The sequence below is a fragment of the Mus pahari genome, chromosome X, assembly GCF_900095145.1.
Source record: "Mus pahari chromosome X, PAHARI_EIJ_v1.1, whole genome shotgun sequence".
Lineage (NCBI taxonomy): Eukaryota > Metazoa > Chordata > Mammalia > Rodentia > Muridae > Mus > Mus pahari.
The window spans coordinates 139,670,275-139,687,856 of record NC_034613.1 but is presented as its reverse complement, the minus strand read 5'-3'; the positions used below and the strand labels follow the sequence as shown (position 1 = coordinate 139,687,856).

Below are 17,582 nucleotides of genomic sequence, written 5' to 3'. Positions count from 1 at the left end.
AGAGAGAGAGAGAGAGAGAGAGAGAGAGAGAGAGAGAGAGAGAGAGAGAGAGAGAGAGAGAGAGAGAATAATATTTGTTTTTTTTAACTTTGGCTTGGTATATATAGTCAGTAAATTCATTTATTAAAGAGTGAAATTATATCTATCATAGATAATTTTTTGGACCAAACAAAAAAGATTCTCATATTCAGCAGGAGTGACTATTAAAAAAATGAGAGGACATATGCGATAACAATAAGATCAGGGATAAAGGAAGTTCAGACAATAGAAGATCTTCATCCTAGAATCCTCATTGTTGATCAGAGGATCCAACTGACTGATGGTTCCTTGGGTTCCTACATCAGCATCCACTAGATAGTATAGTACAGTTACTGCGGCTTATTCTTCATACAAAACATTTAGGTAAGTGAAAACATCTGTCCATCACATTTATAGCTATTATATTTCTATAATTAAAACTCTTACTCCTAAGGTCTTGGGTTTTAAAAGTTATTTCTTCTAGTTTTTGATATTATAATAATAACTAGATCATTTCCCCATTTTCTTTCCTATCCCCAAACCCTCCCACACTCACCTCCTTGGACTCTTTCAAATTCATGGCCTCTCTTTCATTAACTATTGTTATATACGTATATTTATGTATACATATGTATTCCTTTTATGTTATATATACATATGTACACATGATATATAGTATACATATATATTTATATATACATATATAGACTGGTATATTTACACAGACTGATACATATATCTGTATAATGTTACTTATATGTATATGTTTCATGGCTGAACGCCTGGAATTAGATAACCAACCAGGAGGCTCTTGTTCTCATGATTCCTTCTTTGCCTGTAGTTCTTTTTGTATGAATGAGGACTCATGGACTTTCTCTGGTCCATGTTACCATGTCTATTGTCATTATCCATATTCATGTCATGTTTAAGCAGCTATGTTGGTGAAACTTTATAGGTGTCACTTCTGATATCCCTAGGAATCAGGATCTCACAGCAAACTCCCTGTTCTTCTGCCACCTACAAGCTCCCTGCCACCTCTTCCACAGTGTTCCTTCAGCCTTAGGTGCAGAAGTTGTGTGGTAGATGTATCAGTTGGGAATGGGTTCTACAAGTCTACATTTTAATTGGTTGTGTTGGGAGTTTTGTTAGATGGTCTTTGGCTCTTGGAAAGAGTATGGCCAGCACAGATGGAAAATTTTCAGTTGAATTATAGATGTATATTAATAATCAAGGTATGTGTATTATAGGTTGTGGGGCAGTGAACCGACCAGAAAACTTGGTAAATTAGAGTCGGTTTGGAAACCCAACCCGGTACCCTCAGACCTGAAGATGGTAGGCATTTCACCTACTCCCAACCAAATTCCTGTCATGTGACCATAGCAACCCATGGAGAGGACCATGACAATCAGTCACATAGGGCTACATCCCAAAGCCCCTCCACATACAGATGAGGCATCCCTAACATCTCCAACCAAGCCAATAAAAAGCATCTGCTTTTAGACCCCAACCCCAAATGTATATGAGACCTTGTCCACAAGGAATAAAGCATCAAAGATTGTCTGAGAGCAACTGTCACATAAGAGCTGTAATACTTTTGGGGGAAGAGTGTTCTCTCCTGAAACTTTCACTGCTGAGAGGTGCTTGAGCCTACCATGGTCACTTCCTGACCTTGGCTCCTTGCTCCCAGCAACCTGCCAAATATCCAAGCCCCCTTACTGGCTCTTAGCCTCCATTGGACTCCCCCCACCTTTGTAAAGTGTAATTTTTTGGCCAGTCTGGAGGGCCAGACCTCCATAAATTTCCACAGATAGCATCCCATACATAGAATTGCACTAGGTGTTTTGGGTACATAGTTAATAGTGTGATTCTTTATGAAGTTTTCTGACACCCTTGCTGTTATTTTACCCTCCCTTATTAGAGCCCTCCAATTATCCATTTTTCTCTTTAGATCACTTCTACTCTGCTATTTCCCTCTATTGATCCCACACCCTCTCAGCCCTGCAATGGTCTCTTTTTACTTTCTTGGTTTCTGCAGTCACTCTAGGTGAGAACTAGGAGCCTCAGATGAGAAAGAACATGTGAAGTTTGTCTTTCCGCATCTGGGTTGTGTCATTCAATATGATCTTTTCTAGTTCAATCCATTTATAGGGCTAGACTCTGGAGAAGAATGTGAAGGATCTGACTAGATGGAGAGGTTGCAGATGGCATCTTGACTTATTTTGCATGTAATTAAAAGAAAGCTTACAGACGCAATTGGCCAATCCCAGAACCCTGTGAAAGCTTTTTGCTACTTGATGGAAATTTCTACACACTGCTAAGCTGGCAGATCTGCTTTAGACTTTGAGATTGTAAAAAGTAGGATCACTCACATGTAACACTAATCTCCCTCTCCCTCTCCCTCTCCCTCTCCCTCTCTCTCCCCCTTCTCTGTATTTCTCTGCAAAAGATTTATTTGGTCTGTACAACATACTTCTAGTTAATAAACTTAAATCAGATATAAATGTAATCCTAGTACTTGGGAGACGGGAAATTCAAGGTTATCTGGGCTATATAGCAATATCCTATCAATGAAAAAGATGGAATTAAGGAAGGATAGGAGGGAGAGAATAAAGACAGGGGGAAAGATTAACCAAAAGGGTAAAAACCTGACCAAGAGGCAAATAAATGTCAGGCTAATGGGTTCATTAATCACATCCAGCTATTTAGACAACCACAGTGAAATGACAAGTCCACAGAAGAATCTGTCACCTATTGATCATTTTGTCAAAAGGAGGAACTATATGTACTAGGAATAGACATAGACATGAACCAAAATCAAACTTATCTGTATAAGCACTATACTTTGATCAGAAGAATAAAATATAATGGAATATGTCTTAGTTTTATTGCTGTGAAGAGATAGCACGACCAAAGCAACTCTTATAAAGGAAAAAATTTCACTGGGACTGGATTACAATTTCAGAGGTTTAGTCTGTTATCATTATGGAGAGAAGCAAGGCAGTGTGCATGCAGGCATCAAGCTGAAGGAGCTGAGAGTTCTACACCTTGATCCACAGGCAGAAGAAGACTGTGCCCCACACTGGGTGGAGTTTGAGCATAGGAGACCTCAAAGCCCACTCTCACAGTGACACACTTCCTCCATCAAAACCACACCTATTCCAACAAGGCCATACCTCCTAATAGAGCCACCACCATGAGCTTAACATTCAGACATGAGTGACTGTGGGGGAAAAACCTATCTAACCACCACGGAATGTATTGAAATATTTTTCTTCAATAAATTTAAGACAGAATCAGATGCAAGATACATCATAATTTTATGCACCATCAAGATATAAAAACACCATGAGGCTAGATAATGTGGCACATTTCTATATTCCCAGTATTTGGCCATTGAAGGCAGAAGGATCCTGAGTTAAAAGCCAGAGTGGCTACATAGCAAGCTCCAGACCTGCCTTGTCTACACAATGATGCCCTATATACAAAGTAATAAAAGTAAATAAATAGAACCTATTAACTAAGCAGTCTAAACTAGCATCTTTTAAATACTTAAAACCTCTTTCCTTATTAAATGATCTGGTTTTGACTTAAGTTGATACAGTTGCTCTTTTTCCTCATATACCATCCTGATGCTTGTATTAAAATGTTCAAGCTTGAGGCTTCTGAATGAATTCCACTTGAACCGAGAGACAGCTGTGTCTCCCCACACAGAAGCAGCCTCTACTTCTACTAGAGTTAAGTTCCATTGTTGTCTTTGGGGTTGTCTTGCAAATTGATGATGTCAATTCTCCCCATGATGGAGCTTGCATTTTCCAGATTTTTACCTGAAGGAGGCACTGAGACCTTCAGTTCAAGAGCTCAAGTTGGCATGTGAGCAGGCAATGCCCACTGGGCAGCTGGCAACACTTAATGTGCATGATGTACATTATGTGCAGTAATGAGGTAAACGGTAGAAGAAAAGGCTCCTAGAATTGATGGAGTCAGGATTTAGATTATGTAGATTCCCACTCTTGTTATCCAAAAACAAGCAAACAAACAAAAACATCTCATTTCAGGTCCACAGGTCATTTTTTTTTACCTTTGGAAAAAAAATAGTGAGTTTCATTGGATGTGCTCTCATACGGTCTCAGAGTTGATTTCTTTGAGATCAGGTTTGAGAACTATTTTCTCTCAGGAGAAATGACACACAGGCTTAAAAACTTAGAAGAAATTTCATCTCTAACATAATAAGTGAAACTACCACTACACTGTGATATGAGTTAATCTAGTTTTACTGTGGCAGGATGTATTGTATTTTGTGGGGGTTCAGTTATATACTTCCCATTTAGAAACGGTGGTAAAAGGACAAACTGATGTTTTAATTTTTTTTAAATTGGCCAGCATGTTTCACTAGGTATTTGCTGAGACTATAGAGTTATAGATTCACTGTAAGGCTCTGGTAATAACAGAAGATCCCAATGGAAAGGTTTTGAATACTGAAAATTTTTTCAGCTAAAATTCCATAAATATTTATGTCCCATTACTCTGTGACTATGCATCTGACACCTGAGCTAAGAATAACTAGTTTCAAGTATCAAGAGCCAGACACTCAATAAATCTCAATTTTAGTTCTGACCTGTAATTAAACTTTAAAATCACAAAGTCTTTTCTTGGGGACACACATGCTGGTTTGGGACAGGGGCTGGGGTAAGGAACAAATGGAAACTATGGCATCAATAAAAGAGGACACAGAAAACAGAGGCACCAAATGGAATCCCAGAATAATGTCCTTTCCCATCTACAAATGGATTCTATGTCCATGGGCTGTTAAATGGAATAGCTGACTTAAAAGACGTGAGACACTTGAGATGGTAACCTCAGGACAGATTTCCCCAAGGCACACATGAATGGTTAGTCTTCACCTAGGGATAGAACATGGTGAAAGGTCAATAACAGAAGTTGCCGTGTCTCTGAAGTGCTACAGAGCCCAGTATATTACAGTCAGCAGCATCTTTGCTTCAGGTGCCAAGTAGAGTTTATTAGCTGTGATTGTAGGAGATAGCGAAAGAAGCTGAAATACTTCTGTGTAGCTATAGAAAAGCATAGCACGGAGGCCAAGAATCATTATCAGCTGCTGGGGTGTTGACAATGGAGTCTTCTAAAAACTGTTGCTGTTTGTACAAATATTAACACAGAAGCCACTTGTTTCTTTGACATAGAAGCTACTTTTCTTTTTTTATCAAAAAGCTTTGCCTTTACATGTCACAAATTACTGATAAAAATATTGCGTATTTGTGGGGGATGTGTGAGTGAATCGAGTAGAGGAAAAGGTGGGATGGAGAGTTAAATAACATGATCTCCTGTGACTGCTTAAGGAATCTTGATCCGGCCATACCATCCCAGCCCCCATCTGAAATGGATCCCTGCAAACCAGTGAGACCAAACAAAGAGATCTCCACCCATTCTCTGGAGTCTAAATTCCCAGGCATCTTTGTGGGCTCTGTCTTCCCCTGGTCTTTTCCCCTCCTAGTCCTGGTTATTATTCCACCCAACTAGGTCCATGTCTTCCAAAACACCTTCAGGACCTTTATAAAAGATACTGTATAAGATGTTTTCTAGTGGCATATTTTTTATCCTCTATAAATAGGCAGAATTCCTTAGCAAATAAATCTAGAGTCTTACATTATATGCGAAGGGGGTAGATTTACAATGAAATATGCTGACCTGGATTCTGCCAAAAGTTTGCCAGCTTTTCCAAATTCATCTAATTCAGATTAATTCTTTTCCTGTCCAAAACTTCCATATAAAGTAAAATATCCATATGCATAATGAAGATCTTTTCATGGTATGAAAAATGATCTAATTCTTCCAAATAATTATCGGAGAAGTGTACGATGCTCCCAAGAAACTGGGAGCAAATAGAGACAATTGTACCACTATGGATGGAGATCTGGGCACAGACAATAAGGAGGGCATTGCCAAAACTTCCCTCAAGTTGCCTACCGAGTATGTCACTGCAAAACTGTCCTTTTGGCAGATGTCTCTCCTCCCTGCCTCATCTCTACAACATATGTCTATGTCTATACAGAGGGCACAGAGGGAAAGCACAGCAGCACTATAACTGGCTGCCAAGCAGATAAAATGCTCACAAGAATGGATGAGTCTGGGTTGTTACAGTTGGCCAGACCTTTCAGCATTGTGCTGGCACTGCTTATATCTAAATCAGCACTGTCCAAAACAAACACAATGCAAGCCATGTAGATAACTTTCAGTGTCTTAATAACCATGTTCTAAAGAGGCCAAAGAAATTTTCATAATGTACTTTATTCAGCCCTACAATCTAACATATCATCTATTCAATATGTGATTAAGAGTAATAATTTATTATAGTATTTTGAATGTTTTTGATAGTAAGTGCTTGAAATCAGTCTATTTGACTCTCACAGCACATTTTGGTTGGAACTAGCCATATTTCACATGCTCGAGGCTATTGGCTTCAGTATTAGACTATCTTCTTGCCTCCTGTAACAAAGTAAACTGAAGTCCAGAACCTCAGCTAATTCATTGGATACATAAGGTTACTAAATATTTTATCTGTTTGAAAGGAAGAGCTAGCTTTCTCAAATTTGAAGTGTGCTATGCCAATCTGCTGTAGGATTTTTTTTTTATTCTTGTAGTATGTTTTCCTCCCATTTATAAAAATCAAAATCAATGCACAGGACTGTCCTGAATCAGACAAGAACATGATAAGGTATTGGGGGGAGGAACAAGACTGAAACCCTGAGGGAGAGCAGAAAGAATGAAAACAAGCCACCTCGAGAGGTAGGAGGTTGGGGGGACCCTCCAAAATGCACCAGAGACCTGGGAGGTGAGAAACTCTCAGGACTCAAAAGTAGGAACCTTAGATGCCCTACAGTAGGGAGAGGGAACTTATAGAGCCCACCTCCAGCAGTAAGTCAGGACATCAAGCGAGAGATGGGGTTCCAATCCCACAGTCACATCTCTGAGCCACAATTGTTCTTGTCTGAAAGAATTCCAGGGATGGAAATGGAGAAGAGACTGAAGAAAAGAAGGTCCAGCAACAGGCCCAAAGTGGGATCCAGCTCAAGGGGAGGCCCCAAAGCCTGACACTATTACTGAGGTGTGCTTACAAATAGGAGCCTAGCATGGCTTTCCCCTGAAAGGCTCAACAAGCAGCTGAAAGTGTCAGATGCATATATTTACACCCATTAACCATTGGTTAATGAACAGACTCTACTGACTCCTGTTGTTGAATTAGGGAAAAGTTAGAAGAATCTGAGGAGGAGGGAGACCCCATAGGAAGACCAGCAGTCTCAACTAACCTGGAACCCCAGGATCTCTCAGACACTTAGCCACCAACCAGTCAGCATGCACCAGCTGATATGAGGCCCCCAACACACATACAGAAGAGGACTTCTAGGTCTGGACTCAGAGAAGATGCAGCTAACTAACCCTTGAGGACCTTGGGGACTCAGGGAGTGGGGCAGTCTGGTGGGGTGGGGGATGGGGGCATCCTCTTAGTGGAGGTGTGGGATGTGAAACAGTGGTAAGGTGGGCCAGTAGAGGGATAGTCTGGACTGTAAAAAAAAGATTAAAGAACAAATTAATAAATACTGAAAAAATGGGGAGTAAGCCAGAAAAGCCTTTCCTTCACCAAGTTGCTTTGGACAGTATTTTATCACAGCAACCGAATGTAACCAGGACATCTATACATTGTCAACCTACCTAGGTTATTTCATAAGACTGAAAAAGCACGCCTATTTCTCAAACATCAGATTGTACAGTGAATATATCTTATTGATTGAAAGAGAATTTGCAAACCTTGAATTTATTAAATCTATGTATCATTTTTAGAAGTATATCAAAATGGACAGACATATCATACTTAATAAAATAAATCACACAGTTGTCTGTAAATGGAATCAGGGCCCTTTCATTGAAATAAATGCTTTATATTTCTAACACTACCATCTTACTAATTTTCTCACAAAATGACACATTGACAAATGAATAGCAAATGTCAGTCACAAATCACATGCCATTTCTCACTTTTGGATTTCAGTAATCTTCCTGAACTACCTATATTTGGGGGTAATGCAAGGCACACAGAACTAAAATGGGCAGGAAAGTATCTTGACCTGATAGCCACCTGGAAGTCTGCTGTGCAGTTCTGGAGAGAGCTTTTCCCACCCAAGGGTGAGTGTCTGGTTGAGGGAGCAAAGAAACTTTGAAATACAGGTCTGGTCTACCCTAAGTTATGCCCTTGATTGTGTTCTTTAACTTACATGGGCGCAACCTATGAGCTAGGAGTTGCTCTAGCTGTCTCCCTTTTAGTGGCCAGTTTAGGAGATGGAAAGGAAAAATTATAAAGATGTAAAAGAAATCTAGGTCACTTCTTATAAAAAAAGGAGAGAAGAGGAAATGTTTTTCACTATAAATATTGTAAGAATAAAATAAGAAATTGGTTCATTAATAAGGACAAATATATCAAAATAAAAGTCCGTGTTAAGAGGGATCAGTCCTCCAGTAAAGTAGAAATTCTCTCTACAGAATCTTAGCATTCCTGTGCCACCAGACTAACATGGACATTGGCAGTTGGCAAGGGGTAAGCATTCCTTCATCAGAATGTCAACTTTTAGAACCTTATCTGTGGAATTCACTGAAAATCCAAGTGTGGTACCTAGTAAAGTCTCAGGAAACATTCATTAATCCACTAGGCTTCTACTTCTTTCTGAAGCAGCTTATTCTATTCATGGACATCTAGTGTTTAAATTACTGATATTTATTTTTAGAGTATTTGTGGGGTGTGTATTTATATGTCTGTAGAGAGAATCCACCTGTCTTGTTCTTCCACAACAATGTTGGAGTCACAGATATAAGATGCCATGCCCAGACTTTATATGGGTTCTGTAGATCCAAATTTATACTTATGCAGGAGACACTTCACTCCCAGCTACCTCTCCAGCACTCAGATTGCAAATATTTTAAAGCACAGTAATTGTGGTTATTTTAAAGGATCTTTATCTTCTGAGGCCCAGTAGTAGGAACATTGGGGTTCATGATGCTCTTCTTTCTATTCATATCTGGGTTTGAAATTGTTCATAATGAAAAAAAAAAACATACACTCAAAAAAAATTAAAAAGTAGGAGCTGGAGAGATGGCTCAGCAGTTAAGAGCACTGACTGCTCTTCCAGAGGTCCTGAGTTCAATTCCCAACAACCACATGGTGGCTCACATCCACCTGTAATGAGATCTGACACCCTCTTCTGGTGTATCTGAAGACAGCTACAGTGTACTTACGTATAATAAGTAAATAAATCTTTTTTTAAAAAAATAAAAAGTAGAACTAGCATATGATCTAGCATTCCTACTAGTAGGTACATACCCAAAGGAAATGATAGCACTATAACAAAGAGACACCTGTACTCCCATATTCATTACAGTGCTATTCACAAGAGTCAAGAAATAGAAGCTACTTTAATTCTGTCAACTTATGAATTCATGGAAAACATATCATACATATAAACCATGGAGCATTATTGCACCACAGAACGAATGAAACCATATCATGTGCAACACAGATACAACAAGGAATCACTATGTTGAAGTAAATAATTCAGGAAAACCAAAAGGAGTACCACATGATTGTACTCATTTGTAGAATATAGCAAAATTGAGCTAATAATATTTAACAGAACTAGAAAAATTAGGAGAGTAGGAAGGCATGGGAAGGCCATCAATGGGAGGAGGGGCCCTTGGTATTGTGAAGATCATATGCTCCAGTACAGGGGAATGCCAGGGCCAGGGAGCAGGAGTGGGTGGGTTGGGGAGCAGGGCAGGGAGATGGTATAGGGGGCTTTGGGGATAGCATTTGAAATGTAAATGAAGAAAATATCTAATAAAAAAAAGAAAGGCATGGGAAAGTTAGTCCATGGATGCTAAGCAACAGAAATAAATAATAAGTTCTGGTGTCCTACTGAATATTAAAGTAGTAATATAATATGCTTTTCAAAAACAAGCTTAAAAACAGATTTTGAATACTGTCACCCCAAAGAAATGTGTTTGAAGAGATAAAGTATCCTTGTTCTGATTTGAACATTTATTCTGTCCCCTTGTGTTATGAAAAGTTATTCAAGACTATTTTATTACAGAATTCTTCTGAGTTTCGACTCATTAAAAATTACTGTAAGACTAGGGGAGAGATTTTCTAATGTATGTATGTATGTATGTATGTATGTATGTATGTATGTAGTATGTAGTATAATGTATGTATGTATGTATGTATGTAGTATTTTCTAAACTAACTTGTACGTAATGTATGTATGTATGTAGTATGTAATATTTTCTAAACTAACTTGAACTGAAAGCCTTTTAGAATAGAATTTTGTGTGACACTAAAAAATGCTGATTGAGTTTGAGGGCAATTTTGCATCCATACGGGTTAATTTAGAGCTCCTTTTCCCCCATTAGTGCTGGGATTGAACCTAGAGTCTTGTGTACACTAGACAAGCACTCTCCCACTGAACAGCATCAGCAGCCCTTAATTTGGAGCTTTTGGTCAACAAAAACTCTAGAAGATTTTTATAAAGGCTTCTCTTAATCCTGTCTCCATCATCTCATCTGTTACTGATTCACATTCATTCTTATTCTCCATTTTGGTCCAATGTCTAAACCTCTAAATTGAAACGAAGCCATTCATAGTGTGCCTCCCATCACCTGAACATTTTAATCTGGGGGACTAGCTGCCTCTGAGGTAACTTTCAGAGGGACCTTCCTATCATTAGACACCTCGAGCATTTGTTTTATGTGACAATAAATATCTGATCTTGTGCTGGAATTTCTAATCCTGGCCAGGCATGTATTTGTTACCCAAGAGCTCTCTCCAGCTGTCCAGCTCATTCTTGTCCTGCCTGTTTCCTGAAACCCACACGACTCTCATGCTCATTCTATCTCCTCTCTCTGTGTTCCCCCAAAGACACTTCTTTTTTTTTTTCTTTTTTTTTAAATTTTCTTTATTTACATTTCAAATGCTATCCCGAAAGTTTCCTATACCCCTCCCCCCACCTCTGCTCCCCTACCCACCCACTCCCACTACTTCTAGCAAAGCCTTTCTCACTTGGGCTCTCTGTAGTTATTTCACAGATGACAGTCTGCCTCCCCCAATCATTATTTGCAACCACAGTCAGCTATCTGGTGGAATTTTTTGGTTCCACCTGTTTTCCTTCAGTTTCTGAGTACCTTCCCAGTTTCAAGCCAGAAACAGAACTAGACTACCAGTATAAATATCTTATAGAATTTCTTGTCAAAATATTAAAGTAGAAGTGGCCTTAGTGGACCTTAATTACTTCCCTAGCAGTGAGTATTGCTTGGCTAAGTAATATTCTGGGATTATCTTCTAGGATACCAAGGGTCTGTCCTTGTAGGGACTTTTTATTCAGAAAAATTTACATTGTATATATTTACACAGTTAGGCTCAAGTTATATACATTTAATTAAAAATGATAATAGGAAAAAATTTGAGATTTATTTTTATATATTTTTATTGAAATTTTTACTTAGAAATTATTTAAATATATATACAATATGAAAACCTAATGTTCAAAAATTTGCTCTAAAATATACTGTCTGTCCCAATTGAACATATAAATATCAGGTGGTTAAAATATTGAATTCTTTCATTTTTCCCTCATGATTTATAGATATATCTTTCTTCCTCAAGGCAGAAAAAAATCAAAGAAAGGGATGTATTAAATATGAGTTAATAAGCCATTAGGAAAATATGAGTTGAGACAACTGAGTCAAGAAATGAGACTTCAAGAAAATAAAATGAGATTTGAATGAATCCACAGATTGAAAGGCTTAAAGGAAGTGTGGCAATAATATTTTGAGGTCTAATAGTAAGAGATTACAGTTAGCTTTAAATGGAGTGGCAGGTACATTGTTTTAGAATTTAGGAAGGAATAAGTAAAATGATTATCATACAGGAGTGCCAAAAATTAAAAGTAAGAAGAGAGGCAAATAATCATATATTTGTTCCCTAAGGAAACACACTAGAAAAATATACATAGTCAGAAAGACTCTTAGTATGTTTAGTAACGTGGGGAAGGAAGCTCTTTATTTGCTTCATAATAATAACCATATATAATATGGCTTTATAATTTTTTGTAGTACTGTGTTGAAACATAGGTCCTCGTGCATGCTAAGCAAGCAGTCCATCACTGAATTGTGTCACTGGCCCTAACAACAGTTTATAATATGATCCCAAGAAGGCCATTTTCACCTGAGCTGCAATATATGGAGAGACAGACAGACAGACAGACAAAGAGATATTCATTCTATCATTCTATAAATTCTTTTACTCTAGGGAATTATAATACAAATGACACCAAAGAATTCCTCCATATTTTCATTCATCATCCCAATTAATTATCAATAACACAGTAGCCCTATCATTTGTCTCCTTATTGGAATAACTCCCGATAAATTGGGGGAGACGATAGAGGTTATTTTAAACATCAAATTCTTAAATAAAAAGCTCTATTCTTATTGACTACATTAGATTCCTACCAGAATTACCTCAACATTTGATTCTTGATTGGGAGTTAGCAAACTTCTGTAAAAGGTTAGTGCATTGGCGGGGGGGGGGGATGATGCAAAAGATTTCAATATGCTGATCCCCAGAGCTTCTATTAAGTGTTTCAATTCATGACTGTGATATGTGCCTCCATTTATTTAGCCCCCCCTTGATTTCTTACATCACCTCATTATAATTTTCAGCCTGTAAATCTTGCTTATGTTCTGTTAAATTTGTATATTGACGCTTTTTTTGGTGTGATAATACAGGGTTTTACATTTCTGCTCTCATGTTCTTGGTAAGTATATCGAAATATAACTTATCTTTATGTGTTGAGTTTATATCCTATGATCTTGTACTCAGTTACTGGGGATTTGGGGGTTTCTTTAGGATTTTTTGTTATTGCAGACAATCATGTCCTCAGAAAAAAGTCTACTTCTTTCCCTAATCTATGTGCCCTTTATTTCTTTACCCTTTCTTATTGCTGTTGTCAGAATCTCCAGGGTTATGATGAACAAGAGGCATTAATCTGGTTCCCAGTGTAAGGAAGCATTCAGTTTTTCTTCCATCATCTGTGATGCTATGTTCGTGGTTTTCATGCATGCCCTTTATCAATGTAAAAGGTCCCCTGTGGTTCCTTTTAACCATCCTTTAGAGTCTGTTTTTGTGATCACTTCTTCTAATGAGGTATGTACTCATACTTATTGTGGAAGTTTGGGGGAAATACATAAATCTATATTGATGCTCCCTACTTTTTAGGGAATGTAATGGTGAACAATTCTGGGTTTCCTTACTTTGTGGAGGGATTGTGGTTGTAGCATGTGTAGGAAGAATAGTTGGAACTCAACAGCCAACTAAAAAAGAATTTAGAATCAGCAAGTTTGTCAATATGTTCAGGCCCCTTGGCAGGTGAGTTAACTGGATTACATTCGTAGGCCTAGATGATTTAATGGATGAAAAATTAATCCAATTGTTTTAGGAAAGGTTTCACTAACTTAAGCCACCAATTTATTAATCTTGAGAATGAAAGCAGAGTCAAAATTCAACATTCATATTCTTTTGTGTCATGAATCCAGTAAAATATAACAATAGTCAGATTCCTTTTAGTAATTCAAAGATTTCCTCCAGTTAGCTGGTCCCTTTAAGAAGTTCCGTTTGTGTTCTAGCAAGTTTTAGAAAAACATTGTATTTAGAAACAAGCACATCATGTGGGATTTACTGAATTTTGTTGCACCATCTTTCCTTGCTCACAGAAGTAGAGATATATGCTTAGAGAGTAGATGAGAGTAAGCAGTAGCCAGTTCCTATCACACACATTACCACACACTTAAGTGTGCTTGGCATGGACATGCACTGCCCAGAGATCTTTTCTAGAGGCTGCGTCTTTTTTCTTTTTTTTAAGATTTATTTATTATATGTAAGTACACTGTAGCTGTCCTCAGACACACCAGAAGAGGGCGTCAGATCTCGTTACGGATGGTTGTGAGCCACCATGTGGTTGCTGGGATTTGAACTCGGGACCTTTGGAAGAGCAGTCGGGTGCTCTTACCCACTGAGCCATCTCACCAGCCCCGAGGCTGCGTCTTTTAAGATTCACTACAGCATTGAACCAAGGCCATTCTTCCCTTGGATAGTCTCAGATAGGGCCATGGCACAGGTACTAATAGAACATTATTTTTTCCCAGTACACTACTCCTCCACTGGGCAATATTTGCCTCATAAATCACCATCAGCCTGCCCTTAGATCATGCTATGATCCAAAGGTCTTCCTATATATTATATTCGCCTATCATTTTTATCCCTTCAAATGAAACGTGTCTGCATATTTTTGTATTAAGAGTATTTATTTTATCTTCTCTCTGTCAAACCCAGAGCCAACCACTTTCTCCAGACTTCCCGGGTTAAGTGTAGGAAAAGCAGCACACAGGGCAGATAAGACATGGGAGAAAGAAGTATGGGAGGTGGAAGTGGAGACAGCTGCATCCCATGGCAAAGAGGATGAGAAAGGTTCCCACTAGGCAAAAGAGCTCTATGGCCTCTGGGATGCCAAAGCCCAGAATTGCGTAAGAGCAGAGCTGTTGCTTCAGAGAAGGGTTCCTGGCATAGCCAAGGATGAGGTTTCCAAAAACAGTCCCAATCCCAGCCCAGAGCCAGACATCCCAACTGTGGTAGCCCCAGCCCCAAATGAACTTGGCAGCTGTGTCAACGTTCCTTGAAATGATGTTGGTTTGGAAACTTCAGCCAGGGATAAGTGAGGTCACAGGACTCTAGACTGCCAAGCTGCTGAGACACTCCTCTGTCAATGTGTCTGGCTGGTTCAACACCACTGCAGACAGATGAGAGATGTTCTTGACAAAGGGACAGATAGGGATGAAATTGGAGCAGGCATACATTATCAGGGGTGAGGGGCCAAGGCCGGAGAGCTGCTCCCAGGGCAGAGAATACAGAAAGCATACCTTCATTTTGACCTAACAACTTCCCACTGTAGTACCTCCTTTCCTTCAAAGGAATTTCTACTGATGTAACTAATACATCTTAGTACATGACTCTTGGAAGACCCAAGCTGACCTATTAGGGATACTCTGAACAACAAATGAAGTTGAAAAATTAGCAATTCATGAAAGAAAAAGTTTCATGGTGTAAAGAAAGTAAACTCTTGTTAATTGGACATGTTCCTCTTGAAATGAACTATTATCTTGTTCATAGATTATATCTTGGTTTCCTAATTTTTCTTGAAGTATAATATATACAGAATTCCAAAAGTTGTGATTAAACAATTTTTTAGATATTTATAAACTGAGCTCGGCTATATAACTAGTAAACACCCAGATTTTAAAAATAAAGCCAATATGATCAACACCTCAGAAATTCTTTTTATATCTCCCCCCAATTACTATCCCTCAAAGATAACTGATACCTGATTTATAACACATAGAAAGGTTTTACTTTTTTCTGCAAATTAACATAAATGAACCCATTTAGTATACACTTTTGTGTCTACATTTTAAATTTTTTAACACTATGTTTTTTTAAAGATTTATCCATGTTTTCCATGTAATAATACTCCACTCATTGTTGTGGTTATAGGCCAAAATCTTATTTAAGTCTAAGCCTTATCAATACAGCACCAAGAATCAGACAAGGTATTTTATCATCTTCAATTTTCACCTGACTTTCTCTAATTCACTGAAGGCAGTTTCTGTCTCTCCTCTCAAATGAACACTATTTCAGCCAGGCCACAACATGTAGACAATGTTCCCAAGAGGCTGTTTTCCTTCTCAAGAATCCTTTTCCCGTTATCATTACTCTCTCTGGGACCATTGTATCTTGATATTTTGGAGGATTATGGCTCCCTCTTTCTCAGACTTTGGCTAGATAGTGCACTGCCTCTTGATTTTGTAGAATAACTTCTAAATGCTTTCCCGCCAATTTTCACCATCATATATGAATTCAAAATCCAGCCCCATCACCAACTCCAGGGACCACAGGATTCACAGTGAGCTATACAAAAGTGTCCTGTAAGAGGCCCTGAGAAAGACTGAGTGATGGCTTCCAGCTCCAATGATATGAAAGAGTTCCTAGCCAAAGCCAAGGAAGATTTTTTTTTTGGAAAAAAATGGGAGACTCCTTCTCAGAATACAGCCCAATTGGGTCAGTTTGATAGATTCAAGACCCTTGGCACCGGCTCCTTTGGGCAAGTGATACTTGTGAAACAAAAGGAGAGTGGGAACCACTATGCCATGAAGATCTTGGACAAGCAGAAGGTGGTGAAGCTGAAGCAGATCAAGCACACTCTGAATGAGAAGCGCATCCTGCAAGCTTTCAACATCCCGTTCCTGGTCAAACTTGAATTCTCCTTCAAGGATATCTCAAACTTGTACATGGTCATGGAGTATGTGACTGGTAGAGAGATGTTCTCCCACTTATGGTGGATCAGAAAGTTCAGTGAGCCCCATGTCCATTTCTATGCTACACAGGTCATCCTGACCTTTAAGCATCTGCACTCCCTGGACCTCATCTACTGGGACCTGAAGCCCAAGAACCTTCTCATTGACCATCAGGGCTATATTCAGGTGACAGACTTCGGCTTTGCCAAGTGTGTGAAAGGCTGTACTTGGACCTTGTGTGGGACCCCTGAGTACTTGGCCCCCTAGATTATCCTGAGAAAAGGCTACAACAAGGCTTTTGGCATCCTCATCTATGAGATGGCTGCTGGTTACCCGCCCTTCTTTGCTGACCAGCCTATCCAGATCAATGAAAAACTCGTCTCTGGGAAGGTGTGGTTCCCATCCCACTTAAGATCTGACTTGAAGGACCTGCTGCAGAACCTTCTGCAGGTGGATCTCACCAAGCACTTTGGGAACCTCAAGAAAGGAGTCAATGACATCAAGAACCACAAGTAGTTTACCATGACTGACTGGATTGCCATCTATCAGAGAAAGGTGGAAGCTCCCTTCATACCAAAGTTTAAAGGCCCTGGGAACATGAGTAACTTTGACTACTCTGAGGAGGAAGAGATTCAGGTCTCCATCAATGAGAAGTGTGGCAAGGAGTTTACTGAGTTTTAGGGGTGTGCTTGTGCCCCATGAGTTTTTTTTCATTTTTTTCTTTTTCTTTCTATTTTTTTCCGGTTGGGGGTGGGGAGGGTTGGATGGAAGAGCCAGAGGGCTCTAAAGTTGCATGCATCTAATTTAACATACACTCCACACCTCCAGGGTTAAGGGGAGCAGGAAATCCAGATACTGGGGAGGGGGCAACATCAGCTGCTCCCCTCTCCCTTCTCCTCCACCCTTCCCTGCCTGTTTTCAATGAATTTCTTAGCTCCAGCCATACCCAATCTTGCTGGTGTATCCAGGGGCAGGGTAAAGAAAGAGGGGTTCATGATGAGATGGATCCCCGGATGGGGTAGTCTCTGGATAGTCCATCCTTTCATCTTAGCTCTAAATTTTGTCTCTGTACCTATATCCTTTCATGGGTATTTTGTTCATTA

General features: G+C 39.1%; 2 pseudogenes; one reads left to right on the top strand and one right to left on the bottom strand.

The window, feature by feature from the left end:
* Nucleotides 1-14,493: 14,493 nt before the first annotated feature.
* LOC115063158 lies at nt 14,494-14,985 on the bottom strand (annotated as a pseudogene).
* A 1,152-nt stretch (nt 14,986-16,137) lies between these two features.
* Nucleotides 16,138-17,160, top strand: LOC110313960 (annotated as a pseudogene).
* Nucleotides 17,161-17,582: the final 422 nt, after the last annotated feature.